This window comes from Prionailurus viverrinus, chromosome D1 (assembly GCF_022837055.1).
Source record: "Prionailurus viverrinus isolate Anna chromosome D1, UM_Priviv_1.0, whole genome shotgun sequence".
NCBI classification, from domain to species: Eukaryota; Metazoa; Chordata; class Mammalia; order Carnivora; family Felidae; genus Prionailurus; species Prionailurus viverrinus.
This window is the reverse complement of record NC_062570.1, coordinates 50,142,609-50,166,652: the sequence shown is the minus strand read 5'-3', so window position 1 is coordinate 50,166,652 and position 24,044 is coordinate 50,142,609. Positions and strand designations below refer to the sequence as shown.

At 36.1% G+C, this 24,044-nt stretch overlaps 1 pseudogene; it reads left to right on the top strand.

Moving 5' to 3' along the window:
• Positions 1 to 22,604: 22,604 nt before the first annotated feature.
• Positions 22,605 to 23,584, top strand: LOC125176012 (dynactin subunit 6-like; annotated as a pseudogene).
• The last annotated feature ends 460 nt before the right edge of the window (positions 23,585 to 24,044 follow it).

Genomic DNA, 24,044 nt, shown 5'->3' with positions numbered 1-24,044 from the left:
ACTATGATGTATAAGCTTGTTTAATCACTATGTCATATACCTGAAACTAAAGTATTCCTATGTATCAGCTAGACTTCAATTAAAAAAAAATATGCATTAGGAAAATGCAAACCAAAACTTCCTCACACCTACTAGAATGACTATAAACAAGGAAATGGATTGTAAGAAATAGTGTTAGTGAGAATGTGGAGAATTGTACATTGCTGTTGGGAATATAAAATGCTGCAGCTCTTATGTAAAACAGTTTGGTGGTTCCTCAAAAAGCTAAACAAAGAATTAGAATATGACACAGCAAATTCATTCATAGGTATATAAACAAAGGAATTGGAAACAAGAACTCAAACAGTTCTTGTATGCCAATGTTCACTGCAACATTATTCCCAATACACAAAATGTGGAAACAACTCAATTGTCCATTAACAGATGAATGTATAAATAAAATGTATATATACACAATGAAATATCATTCTATTGTAAGAAGGAATAAAGTTCTGATACATGTTACAACATGGATGAACCTCGAAAACATTATGCTAAGTGCACTAAGCCAGACATAAAAGAACAAACACTGTATGATTACACTTACATGAGTTATCTAGAATTTAAGAGGCAGAAAGTAGATAGAGTTTACTGGGGGTTGGGGGAAGTGAAGAATGGTGAGTTACTAATGATTATACTTTCTAGGGCTATTAAAAAGGTTTTGAAATAGATATTGGTTATGGTTACACAAAATTGTGAATGTAATTAATGCCACTGAGTCATTGTACATTTAGTAGCCAAAATGGAAAATGTTCTGTTATATACACTTTACCACAATTTAAAAGATTAGTAATGTGTGATATACATAAAGTCATTTAATTATACACTTTAAATTGGTAAATTGTATGTGAATTATATATCAATAAAGTTATTTTACACCCCCAAAGGCAAAACAGCATAAATAATATGTTTTAAAAAGGCAAAAATAAAATTATATAAAAATGCTCAATTACAACTACAAAAGGAACAAAAACAGTGAGAACAAAATAGGAATCAGAAACTAGAACAATGAATACAGAACCTAACAAATAATGGTTGCTATTAACCCAACTATACCAACAATCACTCTAAATATCAATGGCCCTAATACACCTAAGGAGATTGTCTGAGTAGATCAAAAAACAAGGCCAACTATATGCTATCTATAAGAAACCCACTTTACATATAAAGACACATGCTACTTAAAAGTAAAAGGATGGAGAACAACATACCATGTTAACACTATATTCATTTGAGAGCATTCTTCAGAGCAAAATAAAAAAAAAAGCTATCAGGAATAAAGAGGGATATTATGAAATGATAAAGGGAGTCAATCCTCCAAGAAGACATAACAATTCCAAATGTATACATACCTAAAAAGAGATTGTCAAAAAAACATGAAGCAGGGGTGCCTGGGTGGCTCAGTCAGTTAAATATGTCTCTTGATTTCAGCTCAGGTCATGATCTCACAGTTAGTGGGTTAGAGCCCTGCATCAAGCTCCAAGCTCACAGCATGAAGAGTACTTGTGATTCTCTCTCCCTCTCTCTCTGCCATTTCCCCTCCCTCAAAATAAATAAACTTTAAAAAATTGGCTGCCTGGGTGGCTGTCATTTAAGCATCTGACTCTTGATTTCAGCTCAGGTCATGATCTCATGGTTAGTGAGTTCAAGTGCTGCATTGATTGGGCTCTGTGCTGACAGCATGAAGCCTTCTTGGGATTCTCTGTCTCCCTCTCTCTCTGCTCTCCTTGCTCACATTCCCCACCCTTCACTCTCTCCCTCCCTTTGTCCCTTCCTCCCTCTTTCTTTCTCTCTCAAAGTTCAATAAACGTTTAAAAGATAAAAATTTGAAAAACAACATGAAGTAAAAACTGATAGAACTGCAAGGAAATTTGGATGAATCCACTATTATAGTTGTAAATGTAATCCTCTACCAGAAATGGATCCAGTAGTCTGTAAATCAATAGGGACATAGATGAATTCAACAATACCTTTAATCAACTACATATAATTGATATCTATAAACTAGCTAACAATAGCAAATACACATTCTTCTCAAGCATACACGGAACATTCACTGAGAGACAATACACTGAGTCATAAAAAAGCACTCTAACAAATTTAAAATAAAATAGAAATCAGACAGTATATACTCTTATACCATAGTAAATTAATCTAGAAATCAGTAACAGAATAGTAACTGGAAAGTCCCCAAATTCTAGGATATTAAATAACACATTTCTAAATAACACATGAATCAAACAAGAAATCTCAAGAAAAAATATTTTGAACTAAATGAAGATGAAAATACAACTTATCAAAATTGGTGAGATGCAGTGAAAGCAGTGCTTAGAAGAAAACATAGTATTGAATGCATATATTAGAAAATAATGCCTAAAATTAACCATTTAAGCTTCTGCCTTAGGAAACTAGAAAAAGGAGAGAAAATTAAATCCAAAGTAAGAAGAAAGGAAATAATATACATCACATCAGAAATCAGTGAATTTGAAAACAGTAAGTCAAACAGAAAAAAAAATCAACAATTCCAAAAGTTGATTTTTTTAAAGATCAGTAAAATTGATAAGCTTCTATCCAGGCTAATAAAGAAAAAATGGAAAAGAAAATACAAATTGCTAATGCTAGAAATGAAATGCTAGTGATATCATTAGAGATTCCATTAACATTAAAATAATAATCAATGAATAATATAAATAATTATCTTCCACAAACTTGATAACCTAGATTAAAAAAAAGGCCAATTCTTTAAAAAATACAATCTGCCAAACTCACATAAGAAGAAGTAGACAATCTGAATAGACCTATATCAATTTAAAAAACTATACCAATAATTAACCTTCCAAAAACAGAAAGCACCAGATGGATTCACTGGTGAATTGTACCAAATATTTAAAAGAAACAATATCAATTCTCTACAATTTCTCTCAGAAGATAGAAGCAGAAGTAATACGTCCTAATTCATTCTATGAAGACAGCATTACCTGAACAGCAAACCCAGACAAAGATCTTATTAGAAAAGAAACCTACAGACCAGTATCTTGTATGAGAATAGATGAAAAAATTCTCAGCAAAGTATTAGCAAATAAAATCCAACAATGTCTAAGAAGAATTATAGACCATGACCAAGTAGAATTTATCCCAGGCATGCAAGTCTGGCTCAACATTTAAAAAACAATTAATGTAGGGACGCCTGGGTGGTTCAGTCAGTTAAGCATCTGACTTCGGCTCAGGTCATGATCTCACGGTTTGTGAGTTCAAGCCATACGTCGGGCTCTGTGCTGACAGCTCAGAGCCTGGGGCCTGCTTCAGATTCTGTGTCTCTCCATCTCTCGGCCCCTCCCCTGTTCATGCTCTGTGTCTCTCTGTCTCTCAATAATAAATAAACATTAAAAAAGTTTTTTTAATCAATTAATGTAACTCGTCATATCAACAAGTTACAGAAATAACAAATGATTATATCAATAGATGCAGAAAATAATTTAACAAAATATAATACTGATCCATGATAAAACTCTCGATAACATCCTTGACTTGATCAAGATTATCCATAAAAAACCACACATAACATCAAAATTAATGTAAGAAACTTGATGCATTCCCACTAAGATCAAGAACAAGAGATATCTCCTTGTATCACAGATTTTCAACATCATACTGGAAAATTCTAGTTAATGTAATAAAGTCCTAGATAATGTAAAGTAAAATAAAAGGTATACATATTGGGAAGGAAGAAATAAACTATCTTTGTTCACAGATGATGTGATCATCTATACAGAAAACCTGAAAGAATCAACAAAACCACTCCTGGAACTGAGTGTTGATGGACAGGGCACATGCACCCCAATGTTTACAGCAGCATTTTCAACAATAGCCAAATTATGGGAAGAGCCTAAATATCCATCAACTGATGAATGGATAAAGAAGATGCAGTTTATACATACAATGGAATACTACTTGGCAATGAGAAAGAATAAAATCATGCCATTTGCAACAACATGGATGGAACTGGAGGGCATTATGCTAAGTGAAATAAGTCAGTAAGAGAAAGACAGACATCGTATGTTTTCACTCATATGTGGATCTTGGGAGACTTAACAGAAGACCATGAGGGAAAAGAAGGGGAAAAAAATAGTTACAAACAGAGAGGGAGGGAGGCGAACCATAAGAGATTCTTAAACACAGAGAACAAACTGAGGGTTGATTGGGGGTGGGGGAGAAGGGAAAGTGGGTGATGGGCACTAAGAAGGGCAATTGTTGAGATGAGCACTGGGTGTTGTACGTAAGCCAATTTGACAATAAATTATATTTAAAAAAATACTCCTGGAACTAATAAGCAATTATTACACAGTTTCAGGATACAAGGTAAATATATGAAAATCAATCACTTCTCAATAAGCCAGGAATAAACAAATGTAAACTGAAATTTAAATGAAATACTGTTTACATTACCACCCCAAAAATAAAATACCTAGACATAAATCTAATAACAGGTACAGAATCTATATGAGAAAAACTACAAAGCTCTGTTGAAAGAAATCAAAGAACTAAATATTTGGATAGATGTTCTATGTTCGTGGGTAGGGATACTCACTATTGTAAAGATGTAGTTCTTTCCATCTTGATCTACAGAGTCAATAAAATCCGAATCAAATCTCAGCAAGTTGGTTTTGTGGATATAAACAAATTTATTCTAAAGTTTATATGGAAAAACAAAAGACCCAGAATAGTTAACACAATATTGAAGAAGAACAAGGTTGGAGGATTGACACTACTCAACTTACTAGATAACTACAGTAATCAAGACAATGCAGTAATGGTAAACAAACAAACACACAAAAACAAAACAAAACAAAAATAGATCAGAATAGGGGACCCATCAAAAACAGACTCACATAAACATAGTCAACTGATCTTTAACAAAGCAGCAGTCAATACAATGGAGCAAAGATAGTCTTTCCAACAATTGGTACTGGAAAAACTGGAAATCCACATGCAAAAAAAACCCAACAACAACAACAACAAAAACAAGGGTCTGGACACAGGCCATACACCTTTCACAATCAAAATGGACCCTAGGCCTAAATATAAAATGCAACATTTTAGAATATTTGGGAGATAGCATAAGAGGAAATCTAGATGACCTTGGATAAAGCAATGAATTTTTAGCTACAACACCAAAGCTATAAAACCAAAGGTTTAGCTACAACACCAAAGGCATAATCCATAAAAGAGAGAATTGATAATTCATTAAAATGAAAAACCTCTGCTTTGAAAAAGACAATGTTAAGAGAATGAAAAGACACACCACAGACTAGGAGAAACTATTTGCAAAAGACACATCCATTACTTAAAATATACAAAGAACTTTTCAAATTCAATAATAAGAGAAAGAATAACTAGATTTAAATGGACAAAAGACCTGACACCTCACAAAGATATATAGATGTGAAGTTTTTATATGAAAAGATGTTCAACAGCGTATGTCATTAGGAAATTGTGAATTAAAATAACAGTAAGATATCACTATACACCTATTAGGATGACTAAAATCCAAAACACTGACAATACCAAATTCTGGTAAAGATTCAGTAGGAACTGTCATTCATTGCTGGTGGGAATGTAAAGTGGTATGGCCACTGTGGAAGACAATTTGGCCATTTCTTACAAAGCTAAACATACTTTTACTATATGATACAGAAATTGTATCCCTTGGAATTTACCCAAATGAACTGAAAACTCATGTAAAAACAAAAACCTACACATGGATAGTTATAGTGTTTTATATGTAATTACCAAAACAGGGAAACAACCAAGATATCCTTCAGTAGTTAAAAAGGTTAAAAAAAAAAACAAACTGTGGCACATACAGATAATGGAGTACTACTCAGTAATAAAAAGAGACGAGCTATCAAACCATAAAAAGACATGGAGGAACCTTAAGTGCATATTATTAAATGAAAGAAGCCAACCTGAAAAAGCTAAATACTGTTTAATTCCAACAAGATGACATTCTGGAACAAGTAAAAATATGGAGAAAGGATCTAGTGGGTAGGGAGAGTTGAAAGTTGAATAGGCAGAGGCCAGAGGATTCTTAGGTCAGCGAAACTAATTTGTATAATATTATAATGGTGGGTACATATCATGCATTTACCAGAGCCCATGGAATATACAATACTAAGAGAATATACAAAGGCCATAGAATATACAACACCAAGTGAATCCTAACGTAAAGTATGGACTTTGAATGATAATGGTATGTTAATGCAGGTTCACTGATTATAACAAATGTTTCTCTGTAGTGCAGGATTTTGATTAGGGGGGAGGGGGGATGTTTTGCATGCATAGGGCAAATCTATGTACCTTCCCCTCAATTTGCTCTCAACCTAAAACTATTCTAAAATATAGTTGTTGTTGTTGTTGTTGTTGTTGTTGTTGTTTTAATGAAGCTAAGAGTTCTTTTTAGGTTGCTATGATAAGTAGATCTAAATCATATAAAGTATCACATGCATAGTCTTGCTGGTACATCATAGTGCCCACTAAGTATGGTCATGAAAGATATTCAGTATTAAATAGACCTTCCTACAACTTCCTCTTCTCCTTGATTCATATTTTATAGATAAAGTCAAATTCCCTTCAGATAAATTTCTCTAGACTCCAGATTTCCCCATAGCTAAGGATATCAAGTTGAAATTTTCTCATTAAAACATGATACTGTTTCTGTCCCATCTATATTAACGGACCACAATGGTAGAAAAGCTCATACACTGACACCTAACTGTGGAAGCTGCTCTTGTCTACAACTTCTGCTTGAGAATTAGAAAAGTTATTTTTGTTTGAATCCTGGACCCTTAGTTGTCATTGACTAAAACAATTGGATGCATATCCCATTATTCTCTCCATGACTCTGAGCTAGTTACTGAACATCTCGGTACCTCTGTTTCCTTCTTTTTGAAATGAGGTCACGATATTGCTGTCAGAAATAAAAGAAGATAACAGTAAGGCATTAACTGCCTATGGGGACTCTGGAAGAGAGACTGAAAAACTATTAGCCAGACAGGGTAACCCTAAGAGCTTGGCAATATCCTACAGCCTCAAAATTTTCCCTACAATGTAAAATTCTGTATTTCCCTGTATTGTTTAGCAGCACAGTACAGTGAAAAGACAATGTGCTTTCAAGTTTGACAGACCTGTTGCTTACCATGTGACCTCAGGTATGTAATTTTTCTGAGCCTTGGTTTCCTTGTTTGAAAGCTGATGATAATAATACCTATTCCATTAGGATTCCATGACAATTAAAGAAGAAATAGTGTAGTTATGTTCAATATTATTTTTTCCTGTATAAATTAAAATCAAAGGACCTTCAAATATTTTGCCTTTTTTCAGACAGATGAACAAATGGGTGCTGAATGATTATCCTCAGACTACCGTTAAGAGCAGACAGTATTCAAAAAAGGGGGGGGCAAGTAGGTTGAGTTTCTGAGGTCATAAGATTGGACGAACAGTATACAGACTACAAAAAGAAACAAAAAAAAAAGCTCTTCTGGTTAATGGCCTATAGTATGGTCTTCCAACATGGTGGTAGCAATTTTAAGCAAATTTCCAATATAAAAGCTTAATGGTTTTGAGTCCATTCCTATAATAATATTCAAATAAAACTCCCAAATATATCCAGGTCCTAATCCCTGGAACCTGTGAATGTTCTGGTAGAAAGAAGAATGTAGCAAGAGGTATGCTTGAGGTAGCAAGAGGAATGTATATGTGTGATTAAAAGAAGGATCTTGAGATAGAGATTAATCTGGATTGTTCAGATGGGCCCTAACTATAACCTTAAATGTTCTTATAAGAGGGAGGTAGGGGGAAGATTTGACTACACAAGAGGAGATGGTAATATGATGACAGAAGCAGAGATTGGAATGATGTGCTCTGAAAGAAAGCACAAGTTGAATAAAGACTAAAGACTAAAAAAAATGAAATAAAACACATTCTCCTCTGCAGAGCCTCCAGTCCTGCCTACAGCTTGACTTCCAGTCCTCTGAAACTGATTTCAGATTTCTGACCTCCAAGACTATAAAAAAGAATATATTTATGTTCTTTTACCATTAGGTATTTGTTGCAGTGCAAACAGGAAACTAATACACCTCTCATTGGAGAACATCATTCTAACACAATGAAACAAAGTCCAACAAGCAAAGCAAAGCAATGGTGACTGGAGATATGCCTTTGAGGCCGTAAGAGATCATGAACTCTGACTTGAACATGCAGATTTCTCAGAACAGAAGGAGGAATGTTCCCAACCAGCAGTCAAGGGCTATGTTCCAGACTCTGATGGGTCCTACAGTACCTAAAGACAGGGGACAATGCTCTGTAAAATTAGCCTGTGATATATAATTAATTTCATTGGTTTTTGCTGGAGCTTAATTTTTATTATGTTCATAAAAAGAAGAGCTCATACTGGTTCCTTTAAAATTTATATGCACTGTCTGTATACCTTCTAAGTTTTTCGAGATGAATATTGTTCTTTTATCTGTTTGCAATGAAAGGCACAGAAAATGAATTTGGGATTTTATGGCTTGAGGTTAAAATATGGTTTGCATGTGCAAATATTAAGAGCTAGTTGAATCTATTCACTTTTCCTCAATAGAATGTTTGTCCTATAAGTGCCAGCTGATTTACACCAACATCCAAAGCCTGCCATGATCTGAAACATACATCATCTCATACATCATCTCACTCTGCTTGGGATCCTATTCCCTAGGCTTCTGAATAGTTGCAGTTCTTCAGCAGCACCCTGCATTTCTTGCTGCTGTGTCTTTGCAAATATGGTTCTTCCTCCTTGAAATATTTCTCTTCTCTCCCTCAACCCCCCAGTAATAGAATAGAGGATGCCTACTCATTCTTTAGGGCCCAAACATGAAATGCCATCCAATTCCATGAGGCTTTCTGACTGGAGTTCAATATTCCCTGTTTTGTGCCCCCAGTGTATCCTACACACATTATTGACTTCTGGCTCTCCTCCACTCAAGGAGGTAAGTGAAACATGTATATTTTTGGCTTTATAGAAAAATACACTTAATGGAGGATTATGCTATTTGGTCCAGCTCAGTATGCTTGTGATCCCCTCATTCATATAGTCTACTGTCCTACCAGTATGCATCCTTGTTTGGTCTCTTTCTCTACAAAGTTTTACTAAAATTTACATTCATTCCTTCTCAAATTTAATTCCTCAAATTTACTAACAAATTATTTTATTTCTAATTAACACTGATAACTGCTCACTCCTCTGAACCCTTCCTTTGATCAATACCATATGCTTATCTTCTAGTTTTTATATATGTATTTCAAAAATTTCACCTTCCTTTAACAAAAATCCTACCTCATTAATTTCTATATCCATATATTCTGACCAGACCTCCTCTCATTTCTCAATTGCCCATCATTTATAATGGGTAATCTAGTTATTGGTCCAAACTCCAGCATATTGCTCACAGAATTAAGGTTATTCCATACATAGCATTTTTATGCCCAATACTGGAAAACTCCTCTTTAGCCCATATTGTATTCTCTCTCCTGTATTTGTGTTATCATGAATTCATAGATCATTCAAAAGATGCAATTTAACTCTCTTACCTATAATCATTGTTTCTTACTCTTCGGGCTGTTTGTTTTTCCAAAAATAAGTGACTCAGACTCATCTTAAAATTTTCTGCTCCGAGGCACTGAGGTGGCTCAGCTTGTTGAGCGGACGACTCTTGATGTCACCTCAGGTCATGAACTCAGGGTTCATGGGTGCAAGCCGCCCATCAGGCTCTGTGCACTGACAGTGCAGAAACTGCTTGGGATTCTCTCTCTCTGCTACTCTCACCCCCCCAAGGCATGCTTGATCTCTCTCTCTCGCTCTCTCTCTCGCTCTTAAATAAAGTAATAAAAACATCTGCTCCAAGATGTGAAATTAATTCATAAGATACAGTTCTTTTTTTGTAGAAAAAATATTGCTAGCCAAAATTCATGGACAGAGAGGCCCGTGACATTGCTCCCCCATTCTACCATTCCCAGCAGGCAGCTGGATTAATGGAGGAGAGCGTGCTCTAGCCTTAGTGACAGAGGAGAGACTTCTTTAAAAAGGGAGGGAGTTCATAAGCTCATGTTATCTCAAACGTGTCAATGTTTTTCTTTTCAAAGTAAGAGTATGTAAAAATATTTTATCCTTTCACAAGCCTCCAGTTTTGTCCACTAACATAGGTGTTCAGTCCTATAGAGCCATTCTGATGGTTTCATGGGTGTACACATACCCCCAAACTCATGAAGTTGTATATGTTAAATCATACCTTAATAAAGTATATATTTTAAATAAATGTTAAAAGAAAACTTTCTGTAATGATGGAAAGGGTCTATCTTACAGTATAGAAGACTCTCATACAAGACAATAGCCATTAACCACAGGTGGCTATTGAGCATGTGAAATGTGGCTAATGTAAATGAGTAAATGACTTTTAATATAATTTATTTAATTCCAACTTAGATACTTATGATTAGTGTATACTGTCCTGAATGACACATTTATTTGACCCCAAATAAAATTATGGGGTTGAAAAGTCTTCCCTTTCTCTTTTTTCTTTCTTCTTGGCTTCTGGCCTATCACCAGAGTGGGTAGATCCAACTTTGTCTGAGCACAGACCCAACTATCTGAAAACAGAAAATTCCAACTCTAATATTACCCTTCCCCAGACAAATACCAGGTGATCTAAACACATAGATCATGTAGCACCTCAAATAATGTTGCCATGCACTTGTCAAGAATAATAATAAACAATGCATTTTGAGATTTAATCTAAATTTCTCCTCTAGCTCCTTTTTATATGAAATATATTAACCTCATATATTTTATTATGTGTTATATTACATTACATATTGCATCATTGTCCACTCTCTTGTTACAGTAATTTTTAATCGCTTCTCAGCCTTTTGGCTAAGATCAAGTACAGTAATTTTTAATAATGATTTCCAATATTTTAGAAGCATTGAGAACCATAATATCTATATCCACAATGTTGCAAAATAATCTCCTTAGTGGAGTGTGAATTTTCAGCAAAGCTGAAACTATAAAACAAGAAGAATTTGAAAAATTCCAACAGTGTAGAGCTGATGCTAAATTAGGAAAGACTCTGACATAATTATTTCCCAAAAGATGCTTTTTTTAAAAGCTGCTTTTAAGTCAAGACTTTTAACTTATAAGCGTCTGTGTGAAGTACCTCTTCTTGCAGGCAACAAGGAGACTTACAGTTCTATTTTGTACAAACACTGGCAACTACTTGGATTAAAAATTATTGTTTACTGGTTTCAACGTTGACTTAAGTGAAGACAGAATTTTTACTAAGATGTTAAACATCATCTCACTGAAGTTTATGAAATGTATGTGTAGTGACTATGATTTGGCTACGTGGTTGTATATGTGAGAATTAAAAACGTAAGAGATTCAGGGGCGCCTGGGTGGCTCAGTCAGTTGAGCGACCAACTTCAGCTCAGGTCATGATCTCACAGTTCGCGAGTTCGAGCCCTGCCTCGGGCTCTGTGCTGACAGCTCAGAGCCTGGAGCCTGCTTCAGATTCTGTGTCTCCCGCTCTCTCTGCCCCTCCCCCACTCATGCTCTGTCTCTCTCTGTCTCAGAAATAAACATAAAAAAATTTTTAATAAAAAAAATTAAGAGATTCAATATTTTCAAAAAGGCTTATGTAGACTCCCACATTACTTAATTGGAGATGATCTTAGGACAATTTACTGAGAATACTATCATATGTTAAGCTCTATTTGATATCACACTATTTTATGTTTCAAGCACATATTTTTATTGTGAGTGACAAATTTGCTGAATTAGTGCTAATAGAGATCAGGAAGGGGACAAGAAGTCAATATACCCAGAACAATAATTTTCATAGTATCAGAGTTTTTTTTCTTAAAACTTAAGTTTTTAAATGGAAAAAATAATCTTTGAGTCATTTTGTTTTTTAAGCAATCTCTCTGCCCAAAATGGGGCTCAAACTCACAACTCCAAAATCAAGTCCCATGCTCTATGACTAAGCCAGCCAGGTATCCCTCTTTTGAGTCATTTTAGAAAGTGGGGCTGTGACGCAGTCTTCCCTAGAGCCTCCAACATCTTCCTCCATTCTGACCTCCTCTGTGAGGACCAGTAATCCTGAGTTTGGGAGGCAGAGCTCAAGGAATCTGTCAGAGTATCAACTTTATGGTTTGTAATTTTTTTTCATACTCTCATGGCCACTGCCTGGGATGCTGCCCAGTTGAATTTTCATCCCGGGTTGATGACTGAACCCTTTGGAAAAGGTCTAGATATAATAATAGAATATGTACTTACTGGTCATCTGAGCTTCCAAAAAACCTGTAGTCACTTTCCCCAAAGGGGACGTTCCTTTCTCAGTTGGCCTTTCTAGGGGTTCTCTTCGATGCAGCACGAGATCCTCTTAAAATTAGTTGAGTGGCTCTTCATCTTACACAGAAGCCACAGCATTGTAATCATCCCTGGCTTTCTTGTCTTACAGTAATTTTTGACTCATTGTAGTTATTTGTCTTATCCAAACCCTGCAGACAGATCGTACTACCCTGCCATCACCTATCCCTACCTCCATCCATGTAATGGAGATCTTTCCACTCCCTCAAAAATAATTCCAAATCTCTTCACTGAATTATCTCCATGCAGGTTTCTTTATGGACATGAAAAGCCACATGCATTTCCAAAACCAAATCTGTATTAAATCAGACATATATGGCCTGAGAGACTTTTCACAAAAAAGAAGTACCTTGAGTATACATTATCCCACTCTCTTGCTCTTCATTTGTTTAATTTTATCATCATCATCATCATCATCATCATCATCATTTGGAGGGTTTAGGGCAGGGGCAATCAGGAATGGTATACAACAATTCAGGGATTATGTAATTCCTAACTCCAGTTGGTGAAATTCCATAATCTTGTTCCCTGTCTTTATACAGCTTAAAAAATGAAAGACATCCTGCTAATTTTGTTTTTATCTATCTTGCTATTAGGGTCTTGTCAACCTTTTTATTTTTTTAGATTTAGTATTTCATTTCATTGCTACTAAATAAATTCAACGTCCTTCTTTCCTACTACAGAAATAATTCCCTGCCTGAATTGCCTCACTGACCAATATAGTCAACTTCTATTCCCAACTGAACATCTGTTACGTTTTTTGTGTGTTACTCATCTAGCAACAACTTGAAAACAAGAATCATGCCTTATTCTTTTTTAATGTTGTATTTATTTATTTTGAGGGTGGGGGGAGGAGCTGAGAGACAGGGAGAGAAAGAATCCCAAGTAGGCTCCATGCTATCAGCACAGAGCCCAGTGCAGGGCTGGATCCCATGAACTGTGAGATAATGACCTGAGCAGAAATCAAGAGTTGGATACTGAACCGACTTAGCCAGCTAGGCACCCCTTTTTTATGTAAAAGAATAATGATCAAAATAGATGTTCAAAAACATTTTAATGTACTAATTAAATGACCAACCTTCCAGAATCATGGAAGTGGGTATAAGGTAGCAAAAGATCCCAATGTGAAATTTATAGGAGGTAGACCCTTTTCCCAGTCCACAAACTCAGAAATGCAAAACAAAATTAAACTTCACATTTCCATCTCTGAACTTGATTTCCACCTCAATCCCCCATTTGACAAAGGTAAAGAATGACTCTTGGCCTGGTTCTTGTGTTTTGCCTCCCAATTAATTCAAGATTTAGATGGCAATTCAAGATTTCCTCTACCCAATTTTCTTTGAGTTGTGTCTAAGTTGTGGGAAGAATGGGTGAGGGACTTTCAAATATCAAAGCTTTGGGGGCAAATAGTATCTGGGCCTGGATATAGTCTGTTAACATGGATGTGCACTGAGATGCAGATAATCTAATCTGGGTTTTGGCTGTTATCATCTTCTCACTCTGGCATGTGCAGACATGTCTGCATTTGCATCTGGTTAATGGTTATTAAGTTTGCCCTGGCATTTGAACTCTTCCCCTCATCCTGACAGAGAACTCACAAAGCCCAGCACAATTTAGCAGCCAATGTCTCCCCTACCCAGGGCTGCACAAGGCGGGGAACAGGTGGCAGAGACAGCAGTGTGCATGGACTCTTCCTGGAGATAGACACTGGCATCTACTATTTTTTTCTCCTTAGGCAGAAGAGAAACAACAAACCAGGGGACAATATTAAATGTTTAAGGGGAAAAACATTTTCTTGACACAAATTTATCAGTTTAACCTTTAAACAAAATTAAACAAATTTTCCTTGTTGTGACATTGCTGAGGAGCTTAGGATGCTGATGTGCACCATGAATCTCCAAGAGAAAGTATATCAATGCAGCAATTATCTATCTTATTTGAGCAGCTACCCTGGCACAAGTGATCCCTAGAATACAATTTGCGGAACGCTGTTCCAGTAAACTATGTAATACTGGCCTGTTGTTACTGTTCACTTAATCACCAACACAGATCAGGGTGTGAGGGTAGTTTGACTCTGTATCTGAGAATCTGGCATCTCATTTCAATTCAGTTTAAGTTCTCCTTGACATTACCTCAAACAATATGCAAATGTGAACCTCCAGGGGATAAATGGGAATGAGGCATGTTAAACAAACCTCCAATCTCTTTATGCTTCTCCATTTCTAAGTGGTCATGTCAAACTAGAATTCTATTATTTTTTTTAAAAAAGTTAGAAGCAGGGCGTTTGGGAAAGAAGACAGGGCAGGAAGTGGAATATCCAGTCCTGGCTATACCACTAACTGGTTGTGTGGCTTTCGTCAATGCACTTCCCCTTTTGGGCCTCAGATTTTTCATTTTATATTGGGGATGATAAAGAAGGAAGAGGTTGGGCTTACCTTTCCATTCTGATGGCATTCTTCCTAGTGACCAGTCACTGGTTGATGGATCTATCTAGCAAACTAAGTAAGAAACTATTTCTCACAGTGCATCAGCAGCAGGAGGCATCAATATTGACAATCCTATATGTTTACATTGCACTTTGCAGTCATTCAATCTTTTCACAACAGTTACTTCATTTGAACCTTAGAATAGCCAATGATATACAGCAGGGATTATTATTCTTTTTACAGACAAGGGGAAACCCCATTTCAAATATTTCACCAAGGTCACTCAGCTCTTCAGTGACAGAACTGGGCTTGAACTCTGGCCTTCTGACTTAAGAGTCCATGTGTATTTAATGATACTGTGTTTCCTTCCCATTCTGAAACCCCAGCAGGGAGTAGTTTTACTCCATTCTCCATTGCTGCCAGACAATGTCTCTAGGGAATGCGGTACTCATTTTTTCTGAGAGGAAAACACAATGTTAACTCATACAACATAATAATTTTATGGTTTGAATGAAAAAAAATTGCTCCTGTCAAATTCAACTTATATTACAAGACTGAATAAAAATTTTATGTACTGGGTGAAGGAAAAATAGAGAAAAAAGTATCCTGAGTGGATGAGCTTAAATTATCTCTCATTTGAATGAGTTCATTTCCCAAAGAGAGTTTCATCAGGCTTTTTAATTAAGAACAAATTGTTCATCTAGAGTCAGTAATTTTCCAGTGACCTCTTCTTAACACTCCCATCTAAGGTGACAGAAATGACAATAGGACTTTCAAATTAAAAATGTCAAGCTCTTGCAGATATTGGGCCCTTCAGTTCAGTAACTGAGTCAGGGAAAGGAGGTGACTTGGAGGAAATAGTAACATTTTAGCCAAATTTCTCCCCTAAAATAAAACTCAGTGGTGTTAAAGAGGCCTTAAGTTTGGCAGAAATTGACACTAGAGATTGGATACATCCAGTAAAGTGTTTAAACAGGAAAATGTATGCAAATACACACACACACACACACACACACACACAAGTATGTTTATGTAACATTGCCTCAACATGGAAAAAATTCAAAAGGATACTTCCAAAGTTGCTAATATGATGTTATTACAGCAGTAGTTGCAAGTGGGGTAAAGGGCAAGTAAGATGGGAAAAGGGAGAAGGAAGCAAAAGAAAAGAAAAAAAAATAACTAAAAATAGAAAGTATGAATCATAGGATAACTTTTATTTTTTTATATAAATTTTTGTGTGTGTACAAATCAAAATTTTAAGGGAAATATTATAGCAGGTGTTTTATGAGATACTAAAGCATTTGAGAACCCTGAAGAATAAATACTGTGTCAGGGACTGTAGGGGATGAGGCTCCAGAGCTGGGTAGAGACAGGAGTAAGGAAGGCTAAATGCAGAATGTAATGGAGCTTAGATTCCTTTGGAGGTCAAGGGAGAGCCACGGGGAAGTTGTAACTAGGAGGGTAACTGTTTTAAACTTGAGTGTTAGGTCATTTTTTTTGTCAGTGGTGGTGTGATTAGATAGGGCATAGGAGGAGGGAACTAATGATCCTTAGTGATGAGTTCCTACACTAGGGCAGTGGTAATAGGATCAGTTCGAAGTACAGAAATTCAGAAAAAATAAGTGGTAGTGCCATCATTATCTTTACAAGTACTACTTTACATGTTCACTATGACTACACTATTACTATTACCATAACTTAAGTGCAACTATTTAATTAGCACTTACTGTGTACCAGGTGCTACATCTAAAACCATGTTTGTTATCTTAACTATTACAGTAACCATGAAAGATGGGCACCTGGATGCCAAATACTGTACAGAGCATCATGTGAGGCATGAGAAAGTGACCTTAGCAAAGAGAAGAATCAAACAGAAACCAAAATTTTCAAGACAAACATGGCTTAAAAACCAAGCCGTGATATGTAACAGAAGCTACTATACTCACATGATTTTGACACCAAATCATTCAGATCCAAATGTTCTCCAAAATGATCACAAACTGTTTTGACAGTAAATCCCCACATGCATGCATTCCAAAGATAAGAGCCCACTTCTTCCAACAACTCATCTGCTTTACAAACCCTATCCCTGCCCAGAACATACTTATTAATTTACACCCTGAAATCACTCCATGACTAACTCTAGTTACTAATAACCTCTAATCATTACAGAAATTCAAATATAAACTACTATGAGGTATCACCTCACATCTATTAGGAAAACTATCAAAACAAAATAACAAGTATTGGAGAGCATATGGACAAACCGGAAAGCTTGTGTACTATTGGTGAGAGAGTAAAATGGTGCAACCACTATGGAAAATAGTATGATGGCTCCTCAAAAAACAAAACAAAAAAACACACACACAAAAAAAATAGAATTATAATATGATCCAGAAACCCCAAGTCAAAAACTAAGTCTACATCAAAAAAAAATTGAGAGGAAGATCTTAAAGAGATAAATGTACACACATTTTCAAAGCAGCATTATTCAAAATAGCCAAAAGGTAGAAGCAACCCAACTGCCCATCTACAGACAAATGGATAAACAAAATGTAGTGTGTGTATGTGCGTGTGTGTATATATGTGGTAGAATACTATTCAGCCTTAAAAAGGAAGGAAACTCTGACTTGTGCTACAACACTGATGACTCTTGAGAACATTACTCCAGGTGAAATAAGATAGACGCAAAAAGACAAATATGGTATGATTCCACTTATATGAGGTGTCTAAAGTAGTCAAATTCGTAGAAGCAGAAAGTAGAGTGGTGGTTACCAATGACTTTCAGGGAGGGGAGGAGCAGGGAGTTAACAGAGAGTTTCAGTTTTGCAATATGAAAAAGTCATGGACATCTGTTGCACATCAGTTTGAATATACTTAACAGTAGTGAACTGTACCTTTTAAAACTGTTGACGGGAACCTGGGTAGCTCAGTTGGTTAAACGTCTGACTCTTGATTTTGGCTCAAATCATGTTCTCAGGGTCCTGAGATCAAGCCCCACATTGAACTATGCACTGGCATGGAGCCCACTTAGAATTCTGTCTCTCCTTTTCCCTTTGCCCCTCCGCACTCTCACACGCATGTGTGCTCTCTCTCTCTCTCTCTCTCTTACTCTCTCTTTCTTAAAAAAATGGTTGAAATGCTAAATTTAATGTTATATGTTCTTTACCACAACTAAAAATTTAAAACAAAACCTTCTAAACTCCTTTCTGTGACCTCCTTCTTTGCAACTACTACTAGGACAGATGAGACGGGACTCTCCCATACTCAACAAGTTTATAAATTCAGTTCTGTATGATCAGCAGCCTTCCCTCATGATTTCTGGGGGACTTAGTGTGCCATGTACACCCTGCAGGTCACAAGACCACAAATATAGTGCTCAAGAACATGGGCTTTGAAGACAGACACATTACAGGCCCTTGAAGTTCTGGCATTCACTAGCTGTAAAATTTGGGGAAATGTATGAAACCTCTCTGATACTTCCTTCTTCACATGGGGACAGAATAAGAGTGCTTACTGCCTAGGGTCATCGTGGGTATTAAGTATGATAATAAATGAAAGTAGGCATAGTGCCTGGCACACAGTAAGATGGTGCTTAATAAATGCAGCTTCTGATAGTGCTCTGTGCCCACTGATACCATTCCTTCCACTACTCCATCATTCTGAGTGGAAAGTGGGAAGGATTCCTGCCCCCTCCATCTGATGCTTCCTTTCTGTTTATTTCCTAAACTACCATTTATTAAGCTCCTACCAAGTGCCAGGCCCTGGGCTAGGCATTGGGAGTGTGATACACAAGTGCTACATCATAAATGAGTTTCACCTCTGGTAGCAGAGTGAACATGCACTCAAATAATACACAAAAGTAAACTGGAAGTGTGAGGTGAAGTGCTGAGAGTGAAGGGAGCACAAAAACATCTACTCTCAGGGTTCCAAATTAAAACACAAGTTTTACATTTGTTACATATGTGCAATAACTAGTTCCAACATGTGAGAGCGCTGGCATATACTGGGCACTCAATAAATCTTAGCTTCCTTTTATTTTAAGATACTTAGAAGCTTTGTTCTGCTTCTTTCAATATGTTATTATCCATAAATCTACTAGAGTCACAAGTTATAATAGGAGGTAGAATATCCTACAAGAGAAAGTCAGTGACTAGAGTGTTGTAAATTTTTGTTCTAAAATTTCTGTTTATTTCTGGAGGTCAGAATCCCAAGGGATAAGCAATGTAAAATTAAATAATATAAAATTAAAGAGGATAATGATATGTAAGCCTCTATTACTGTAATGGTATGTAATAAGAACTTAGCAAACTTGATTTTTATTTTCCTCACTTGCATTTGCTTTAGATACTGTACAAAACAATGTAAAATAAATTCTCAATATATCTTTGTCTTTGAAATCAATCAATCAATCAATCACTGTGTTACAGAACTGTTTTAAAACCCTATCTGCAGGAAAGTTAGTAGTGGTTGTAATAATAATAATAATAATAATAATAATAATAATAATAATAAATTGTTTTATTGTGGGAGACTGAAAATAAGCTAGATAAAGCGTCTAAAGACAGAATCCATTAGCTTTGTTTCTTCTTCACAACACCTCTGGCCTTTTAAAAATAATTCCACCAGTTCAGATCCTTTTTGAGAAGAGGATCCAGAAACAGAGTACAATTAGTCTTGAGACTTTCCCTCTCTTTTCTCCCAAAAAAGAGGGAAAAAATTAAATCAACTTACTATATGCATGGTACTAAATATTTTTACATCTAATATCCCATTCTCCTCAGAGCATCTCTGCAAAACGAAACTAGTGTTCTCATTTTCCAAATGACAGACATGAGACTCAGAGATGTTCTACAACCTGCCTTGAATCACACAGCTGGTAAGATTCCAGGTCTGTGTGACCAGCAATCTGGTGTTAGTTCAAATTTCTTACCCTGGCAGGAGCTGTGACAGCTCCTTAACTGTTTTATTATTCTCAAATTATCCATAAGGATGCCAGATCCAAGTATAACTTTTTCTGGAGATACTTAAAAATTGGAAAGCTGCAACAGGTACTGATCTGAATAATCTTGACTTTGAAAACTTCTCAAGTTCTTGTAACTAAACAGATCACAAAAGAAAAGCTATCATAAATATTGCAGCAAGTTAAACTTTCTTTGGAGAAAGTTTCTGAATTCCATGTCTATGAATATCAAGAAATAAGAATTGCAAGTGGGTATCCATATAATGCTGTGTTAACATTCACTGCTCATTCTCCCTCCTGCTTCAATGGTGGAAAAGATTAATATATCATTCAGTTAATACAAAGTGTAATTTATTTCCAGAGTGCTATGTTTCCTTTATAGCATCAAATCTGGCAGCTCTACACAAGTGCTGTTCTGTCAAGTGGAATAACGCTTTCAATGAACTTGTCTCTGGAATATCAAATGTGTAATCTGCTGCACAACACGCAATCCTACTGCTCAAGCCCTCATCATCTAGTCTACTGGCTTCCACATAAAAAAAAAAAAACACTCCAAGGCCCTGACCTCAATAAGATGCAAACCAGCCACCAGAATCTACAAGATTAGTTCTAGTTTGTTCAAGTCCCATTCTGCAATTCTGCTTCTGTAACCACTGAGCATAAAGAGGGTAGGAATATTTCACAAACCCTAAAGTACTCTGGCCCTGGACAGACAATATTCTACAGAACAATGAGATTTATATTGCTTCTCCCAAGAAGAGTGCATTCCCATGGAATCCTAATACCCTCTCCTGGGACCCTCATTGGGTAATGCTTAGATGCTCCAAAACCTACACCTTGGCCAGCAACTAGGTTTTGCCGTTCTGTCATACTGCCCCAGTTCTTTAACAGAATTTTATCCAGCTAGACATCATGCTTCTAAGAAACAACAAAGGCAACTCAAAAATATCTACTTTGCTAGTAACAATGAGCCCAGACCCTTTCCTTCCATGAATTCATTCGTGGGCTGCTCTTTTCTGATCTTTTTCCCCTTTAGCTACCACGAGACCTCAAGATTTACTTGTGGTTCCCAGAACATGAACTTTGTGTTTCTGTCTCATCTCTCCCAGTGTAAACTCAGGTTCACCTAAGGACTGTGTGAATTTGGCTTATCCAATTCATTTAACAAAAAGAATACTTATATGTGCCAGCATTATTCTAGGTGCAAAGAAAAACAAAGAAAGTTATATAAAGTGATAGATGCTAAAGAGAAAAACTAAATCAAGAAAGTAGATGGGGAAGGATAACTCAAATGCAAACAGGGTCATCAAAGAAGGCCTCACTTTGGAAGTGATATTTTAGCAAAGACCTAAATGAAATGAAGGAGAAGGCTGCTAGTTGAGCTGCCTCAGGTAAGAGTAACCTGCCAGATGTAACAGTCATGGAGAACATGAATGATAGAGTCAAGTGGGTCTATCTCTTGCCATTTAAGAAAGGATCAACATATTGCTTATTACTTATTTTCTCTGAGCCTCAATGTTTTCAACTATAAAAATCTCAAAGGAATTTTTAGTTTCAGTGAGATAATATACATAAAACTCAAGTCACTTCATTGCAGCTCAATCAGTGTTATTTAAATAGATAAATGATATATAAGTAGACAGAGAGATGGGCAGATTGACAAGAGAATATGGTAAAGTAGGATAGGATTAGATAGGACAGAAGAAGATGTAACAGGGCAGGATAGCTCAAGATGGCCACATGGGTAGTTAGAGAGATAATATCCATCTAGGCCCAGAGAATCCAACCTTACTACTTAGCCCCCACTTAACTGGGGCACCTAGCTACACAATCCATAATGTAGTCTCCTGATTTGTGTCCTAGACATAGCTCTAACACTAAAAACTAGTGTGACTTTGGATAACTCATCCAATACTTTTGAGTTTTATGTTCCTCATCATTTAAAGAGACCAAAGCACACTAAATAATTGTTATGGCTTCTTCAGGTCTGTTACTATATGTTTCAATAACGCCCAAAATTTATTTTTATGGGCTTTACCACAGTTAAATAAAGGAGTGATATTTACACAAAGGGGTATAGGTTTTGTCATTTCTTAAAAATAGCAAGAAACAGTATCCAGAATATATCATGTTAGGCCACAAAACAAATCTCAATAAATTCAAAAAAGACTAAAATAACATTATGCATCTTTTCCAACCACAACGATATGAAACTAGAAGTCAATCCAAGAAAAAAAAAATTTGGACAGAACACAAATACATGGTGGCTAAATAACATACTACTATAAAATGAAAGGGTCAACCAAGAAATCAAAAAGGAAATAAAAAAATACATGGAGACAAATGAAAATGAAAACATAATAGTCCAAAATCTTTAGGATGCAGCAAAAGCTGTTTGTTCTAAGAGGGAAGATTATTGCAATACAGGACTCCATCACAAAATTAAAAAAAATCTCAAATAAACAAACTTTGTATATATCTAAAGAAGCTAGAAAAAGAAGAACAAACAAATCCCAAAGCCAGTAGAAGTAAGGAAATAATAAAGATTAGAGCAGAAATGACTAAATTAAACAAAAGAACAGTTCAATGAAACCAGGAGCTGGTTCTTGGAAAAAATAAAATAAAATTGATAACCATATAGCCAGACCCAACAAAGAGAGAGAAAGGTCCCAAATAAATAAAATCAGAAATGGACGAGAAATAAGACAAGGTCCAAAGCATGACAGAGAAGGCTGAAAAGAGTGTGAAGATTGTTCCTAGAGCAGTTATGTATATAGAAAGTGAAATTTGGGGCGATATTACTATAGGACCTAGGACAGTGATTCACTCTAAAGCATGAATTATTGCAGAAGCTTGGCCAAGAGTGATCGGTGAAGGTAATTTAAAAGAAGAACAAGTGTGCAACTACATGGATGGAACTAGAGGGCATTATGCTAAGCAAAACTAGAGAAAGACAAATCTATGACTTCACTCATATGAGGACTTTAAGAGACAAAACATGTACATAAGGGAAGTGAAGTAAAAATAATATAAAAACAGGGAGGGGGACAAAAATATAAGAGACTCTTAAATATGGAGAACAAACAGAGGGTTACTGGAGGGGTTGTGGGAGGAGGGATGAGCTAAATGGGTAAGGGACATTAAGGAATCTACTCCTGAAATCATTGTTGCACTATACGCTAACTAACTTGGATGTAAATTAAAAAAATAAATTGAACAATACTGTATTATAAAACTAAATAAAAATAAATAAATAAATAAATAAATAAATAAATAAATAAACTAACTAAAAAATAAAAGAAGAACAGGTGCTTATCATAAATGCTTACCCTAATAATATCACACTTGATGCTTGAAGATCCAAAGCCGAAACCTATGATCAATGGCAACAATGTGTTTGACGTTGGCAGTTATTTCCAAACCATGAAAATGGGAGACAATGCAATTGAATCAAAAGCATATGTGGGCAGAAACATAATAGTGACAAGTAGTTGCATCATTGGGGCTTACTGCAACCTGAATACATTTGAGGTCATCCCTGAGAATACAATGATCTACAGTACAGACTGCCTTCGTCAGGTGCAGACTAACCGACCACAGCCCCAGACACTACAGCTGGATTTTCTGATGAAAATCCTGCCCAAGTTCCACAACCTAAAGAAGACTATGAAAGGAAGCTCAACTCCAGTTAAGAACTAAGAACAACATATGACGTCAAGATAACAGTTTGTTATATTTTTGAAAGGGCCACAGTGTTTATGCACTCTTACCAATTCACAGAATAATATATGTTGACTTTATTTTGTAAAATTGAGTCAGAGAGGAAAGTAATGGATTTTCCTTGTAACTGTCCTATATAATTTATATAAAATGCATTATTTTCTTCTATCCTTATTGCTTTCCTGAGAATTTACAGATTTGGTTCAATTTTCTTTTGTCATATAAAATGTTGGCTATGATTTTGGTTGTATAAAAGACTCCCTGGGGCGCCTGGGTGGCGCAGTCGGTTAAGCGTCCGACTTCAGCCAGGTCACGATCTCGCGGTCCGTGAGTTCGAGCCCCGCGTCAGGCTCCGGGCTGATGGCTCAGAGCCTGGAGCCTGTTTCCGATTCTGTGTCTCCCTCTCTCTCTGCCCCTCCCCCATTCATGCTCTGTCTCT